The sequence below is a fragment of the Triturus cristatus genome, chromosome 9, assembly GCF_964204655.1.
Source record: "Triturus cristatus chromosome 9, aTriCri1.1, whole genome shotgun sequence".
NCBI lineage: Eukaryota > Metazoa > Chordata > Amphibia > Caudata > Salamandridae > Triturus > Triturus cristatus.
In genome coordinates this window covers 428,266,812-428,272,875 of record NC_140592.1, presented here as the reverse complement: position 1 = coordinate 428,272,875, position 6,064 = coordinate 428,266,812, and the positions used below count along the sequence as shown (strand labels likewise).

The 6,064-nt window shown below is 44.3% G+C and overlaps 1 long non-coding RNA gene across 1 annotated transcript; it reads left to right on the top strand.

Annotated features, from left to right (window-relative positions):
- The first annotated feature begins 2,028 nt into the window (after positions 1–2,028).
- On the top strand, positions 2,029–2,694 carry LOC146798090 (uncharacterized). Its single transcript, XR_014969100.1, has 3 exons — positions 2,029–2,112; positions 2,209–2,295; positions 2,620–2,694. It is a non-coding gene; the product is annotated as an uncharacterized LOC146798090 (long non-coding RNA).
- The last annotated feature ends 3,370 nt before the right edge of the window (positions 2,695–6,064 follow it).

The window sequence follows — 6,064 nt, the reverse complement described above, 5'->3', positions numbered from 1 at the left end:
TTTTGCCATACTCTTTGTTGATGACATTGAAAATAAGTTCATCCTCAACAACAACAACCCCTTCTTTAACAAAATTCGCGTATGGCGAAGGTACATAGATGACGTCTTCATGATTTGGTCTGGCACTGAAACTGAACTCCAACTATTCAGTGCATGGCTCAATAACACCCAGCCGGACCTAAAATTTACCTACAATTTCAATAAAAACAAAATTGACTACCTAGACGTCACGGTCAAAACGTCCGAGGGTGAACTCTACACTACCCTCTTTAGAAAACCTACAGAGCGTAACACCCTCTTACAGTACGATAGCTGTCATCCCAGGGCTCTGAGAGATGGCCTACCCTACGGTCAATTCCTGCGTATTCGCAGAAATTGCAGGTTCAAAGAGGATTTCTTCCAAGAGGCTGAAATCCTATGTAAAAAACTCACCAATCGGGGCTACCCTAGACGTCTAGTAAAGAGGTCAATGAAACGAGCATGGTACTCACATCGCGAATTCCTGCTGCAACCCAAAGAGAAGGCATCCCTCAACAAAATCACATGCGTCACTACCTTCTGCCCGGTTAGCAACAAACTTACCAAAATGATAAAGAAACACTGGTCAGTACTAGGCCCATTGGAACTCAATACAGGCACTCCACTCTTTGCCTTCAAGAGAGGACGTAATATTAAGGACCACCTAGTTAGAGCCCAGAAACCAGTGCACAAGGACAATACTCTTCATTCTTTCCTTGGCCTCCCTCCTCTACAAGGCCACTATAAATGTAACAACTGTCTGTCGTGTGATTCCACCTGTAACACCCAGTCCTTTGAATATAATGGCACCAAACACACTTTACAGTTCTTCTCTAATTGTAATTCACAAAATGTGATCTACTGTATAAAATGTCCCTGCCAACTACTCTATATCGGGCAAACCACGCAGAAAATCAAGACTAGGATCTCGCAACACAGGAGCAGGATCCGCTGCAAAACACAAACGGCACCTCTTGTGGAACATTTTCTGGCCAAAGGACACTCTGAATCTGATTTCACATGGCAAGTGATTGACAGCCTACAACACAACCACAGAGGAGGAAATCAACAGCAAATCCTTAACCGCATGGAATGTAAATGGATTTTTAAATGCCGCTCCATTGAACAAGGACTTAACACTCTGGACGAATACAGAACCATTCTGTAACCACCTTCTGTGTTCAAATATGCTATTAACTCTTGCAACACCAGTCTCTTCTTGCCAACCCTGAGACCTCGTACATGCAATTCTGTACTCTTGTATGTAAAGCAACCCTTCTGTTTCTTATTGTACTACTTGTATATAATTGAATGTATACTAAGCGGGCAAGTATTTGAACACCTACGCTGCCTTTACTATATTGACGCTGCAATTTAGTTACTGCACCGCCCAATACCCCCTTTGGCCCTTTTGTATTGACCCCAGACTTAAGAATTCTCAACATTGTGTGCCCAACGGTATGGAATCATGCTCCATCACAGTAACTAGTAACTCGAGCAGTTCCATTCATGCTAGCGGTTTTAATTGCATACAGGCACCTCCTGAGCCTACTACCCTTGTTGGGCTTTCACACCTTGCGATCGGCGCAGCTGCAGACGCCTCGAGTAACCAATGGCAACCCTGCCCCTTAAATACCTCCCCCTCCCACTTCATGGCCAGTCGCCGCGCGTAACTACACGCACACAGGATTCGCTCCACTCCCCGTGACCCCCATTGAATGCACCGAGTGCCGCATGGATTAAGTAAGTACTATTGAAACTAAATCCCCTTCCCTCCACTTGCTCGTGGCTTTGATATCCGCCTGAAGGTAACCTCCCGCATCCTCCTCTACAGATTGAGTTCCTCGGCACCGAAAACTCGCCTCAACTCGCTGAGCAGGCATGTTTACACTCCTACCTTAAGTAAGTGTCCTCGCTCTAATTCTGGCACCGCCCCGTATTTACATGTACACACACCGTACTACGTCCCTTTAACAATAACACCCCCCCCCTTTTTCCTCAGGCAACTTCCTCCTGATACCTGCTTGAATTAAATTTCGGCACAGACACCGCGCTTCCATTTATTGAGAAGTCCGTACCCAGTTTATTACTTCAGTAAGTGTCTTCACTACCGTAACACCACGCGGTATTCTTGCTTTAATCACCACGCGCTTTGTCCAGTTGTATCCCATAATCACTCCGTTTTCTTAGGCTATTGATTCAAATCAAGACGTTCACTACCGCGACGAACACGTTTTTACTGACGACTATCCCGTCACTCTACCGCTCATATGCTCAGTAAGTGTTCCACTTCATGCGCGCGCAATGATGCCCCAACCTCCGCCCCTAGCGCTATAATTTACTTCGTCACTATGAGCTCCGAGTCTCTAACATCATATTCTTGTAATTGCGCATTCCTTCAGGGCACTAGACTGCTCAGTTCCATGACTTTGCTGACTCTGCCAGGTTACCGATTTCTCATCTTTATGTAATTGCATCACGTTTTGGAGAACACCATGTACCGCTCATTAATTGCTTGTGATGCTTGTTACAGTTCAGGGACTAATTTATGTTTTGTACTTGTTTATTTATTTATTTTTTCTGTATTTTTTTCACATTTAGAGTTCATATGCTCACATTTTGTCCTGATGATGAACTCAAATAACTGAGTTCGAAACGCCGTCGACCCTATGCAACTCGAACCTATTTTGTACTAATCTTATTTAAAAAATGGTTCTCTATTGTTGCCAATGCGATGTTCTCTTTTAAAGACTCCACCCTCACCTGCATGTCACGCTTTCTTGTCACTAAATATGTGAGCACTTGAATTCAATCTCTGTTCAATAAATAAGTGTCATACATTGACCTCTCCTGTCCCTTGTTTCTCTATATTAAGTATCACTCTCCAATATGAGTCCTTGAACCTATACTAAATCATCTCGCCCTCCTAAGGGCTTTTCATTTCACTGGACCTTCTCAGGCCATCCCGAACCATTGTTCTCTTCCACATAGGAGTAAACCATCAGCACCGTGGTTTAATATGGAGCTCCGTAGAGAAAAAAGTCGATGTAAGAGACTAGCGAGTCTGGAGAAAAGACTACGAACCCTTAGCTAAGTGTGTATATAAGGCAGCACTGAGGAAATTCCATACCTTGAAGCGCAGGACTATGAGGGACTATGTGGCAAAACAGATTATGGATTCTGGAAATTCCCCCAGAGAGATTTTTAAGATAGTAGAGGGCTTTATGAAACCTCAGATTAAAAAGCACGATTTCTCCATCTGTGGCTCTTTGTAAGGAACTTGCTGTTTTTTTCCACAACAAAATTTTGACCATTTATTCTGCTTTTCCTGCTTTAGGAATGCCGGATGTGGCAATTTTCAACACATCAGACAAATGGTCAACTTTTCGCACTTTTGAGAGGGAAGCGTCTCTGAAGGAACTAATGAAAGTTAAGCCAGGCTATCCTCTTGACCCATGTCCTGCCATATTCTTTAAACTACTAGCACATAGGCTTAATGACACCTTGAATTCAATTTGGAACACCTCTTTGGAGACTGGAATTTTTCCATCTGGCTGGAAAAAAGCCTTTGTCCGGCCAATCCCTAAGAAAGAGGATGCGGACCCAAAACATTTTAGACCTATATCTCTACTGCCGGTTCCAGCAAAAATCCTAGAAAAAGAAGTCCAGAGACAACTTTCAGACTTCTTAGAATCTAACAACCATCTACATGATTCCCAGTCAGGGTTTAGGGCAGGATATAGCACAGAGACAGCCCTCCTAGAGGTGGCAGAGTCAATTTGTGAAACTCTTGATCTAGGGAACTGTGCAATGTTGGAGCTGCTGGATTTCTCTGCAGCCTTTGACACGGTCTCCCATAAAATCCTCCTGAACAGGCTACATTGTGTAGGAGTGACTGGGACCGTGTTACGGTGGTTTCATTAATTTCTTGAAGGAAAGTCGCAACAGGTATTTCTACATCCCTATGTCTCCAGCTCTAGTTCTATGCCTTATGGGGTTCCACAGGGTTCCGCATTAAGCCCTACACTTTTTAATGTCTATCTGGCACCTCTTGCAGCAATTGTAGAAAAATGGGGTATGCATGTTGTCTCGTACGCAGATGACACGCAACTTGTCTTCTCTTTTAAAGAACAAAGCGAGACAGCCTTTGCCAATTTTAGACAGTGTCTTCTTAATATTTCTTCCTGGATGACAGATAGCTGCTTAAAGTTAAACACTGATAAGACTGAGGTCTTATTTTTCAATCAACCAATTCCTCCACGTACCGAGCTATGGTGGCCAGCGGAGCTAAATCCGCCTCTTCTACCTGTAACCTCGGCGAGGAATTTGGGTTTCAGGTTTGACTCCCAACTCACAAGTAAGGCACAAATTACGCATGTCTCCTCTCAGTGCTTTTGGAGACTTAAGGCTTTGCGTAGATCTCTTCACTTCCTACCTATGGACTGTAGGAAGCCAGTGGTTTATGCCCTAATTATATCCCAACTTGACTACGCTAATAGCCTGTACATTGGTCTCCCTGAGTATCTGATGAGGAGACTACAGCGTATCCAAAATGCAGCAGCTAGGCTCATCAGAAATGTGCCACTGCGATATCACATCACTCCCCATTTGCACAGCCTACATTGGCTCCCAGTGAGGAAAAGAGTTCAGTTTAAAGCTCTTGTATTGGCTCATAAAGCAATAAGAGGGGTAGGTCCTCAATATCTGAAGCGGAGGCTCAAGAAATACCATCAAGCAAGAACGCTTAGATCTAACAGCTGTAATCTCTTGGTCACCCCTCACTTCAAGAAGGCAAGGACGGGTGGCCGTGCCTTTTCCGTCAAAACAGCGACATTATGGAATACACTGCCGAATGATCTGCGACAGCTAGATGCGGAACTGCCTTTTAGGAAGGCCCTCAAAACTTGGTTGTTTGGGTTACCCTAAAGACAGTTGATCCCTCTGGCTATTCTCTCCCTCCCTCAAGTAGGGTGCTAGCGCCGGGACACTTCCGTTGGAACTAGCCGCGCGCTCTAGAAGTGCTAATAATAATAATAATAATAATCTTCAAAATTCTCCGTAGAAGTGGCGGTCCCCTGAAGAACCAGAACCTTTTGGGCCTTGCGGCGCAGGGTACGCCTTAATCTCCTGGGTTCTCCTGCTTAGCTACACAGAGACACGGGGACACTCTGTCAGGCGTAAAAGATCGGATTTATTAGCTGCAGCCAGTACAGTTGTCCTAGAAGTACACACGGTATGTTCTCAGGAGACTGCCACTTCACTCCGTGGCGCACAATCTTATATAGTACATATATGAAATATACATTAACTAAGAACACACCTAAAACATATAAAATGAGCCAATAAGAATAGTTCGAAAATAGGATAGAGCCAATAGGAAAAGTTGAAAAACAAAGTATCGAGTAACTCGAAGAAGCCTCTCCTCCATCTGTGTTTGCCACCCCTCCCCACAGGTTAAGGTATTAACTAAGGGTGGGCGTAGTGGGCGTAGTGGGGCTACGTGAAGCAGCGCGTAGTGTGCCCAAATCTACGCACACTTGCGCGCTATGAGGAACTATGTGGCAAAACAGATTATGGATTCTGGCAATTCCCCCAGAGAGATTTTTAAGATAGTAGAGGGCTTTATGAAACCTCAGATTAAAAAGCCCGATTTCTCCATCTGTGGCTCTTTGGAAGGAACTTGCTGTTTTCTTCCACAACAAAATTTTGACCATTTATTCTGCTTTTCCTGCTTTAGGAATTACGGATGTGGCAATTTTCGACACATCAGACAAATGGTCAACTTTTCGCCCTTTTGAGAGGGAAGCGTCTCTGAAGGAACTAATGAAAGTTAAGCCAGGCTCTCCTCTTGACCCATGTCCTGCCAGATTCTTTAAACTACTAGCACATAGGCTTAATGACACCTTGAATTCAATTTGGAACACCTCTTTGGAGACTGAAATTTTTCCATCTGGCTGGAAAAAAGCCTTTGTCCGGCCAATCCTTAAGAAAGAGGATGCCGACCCAGCAGAGCCAAAACATTTTAGACCTATATCTCTACTGCCGG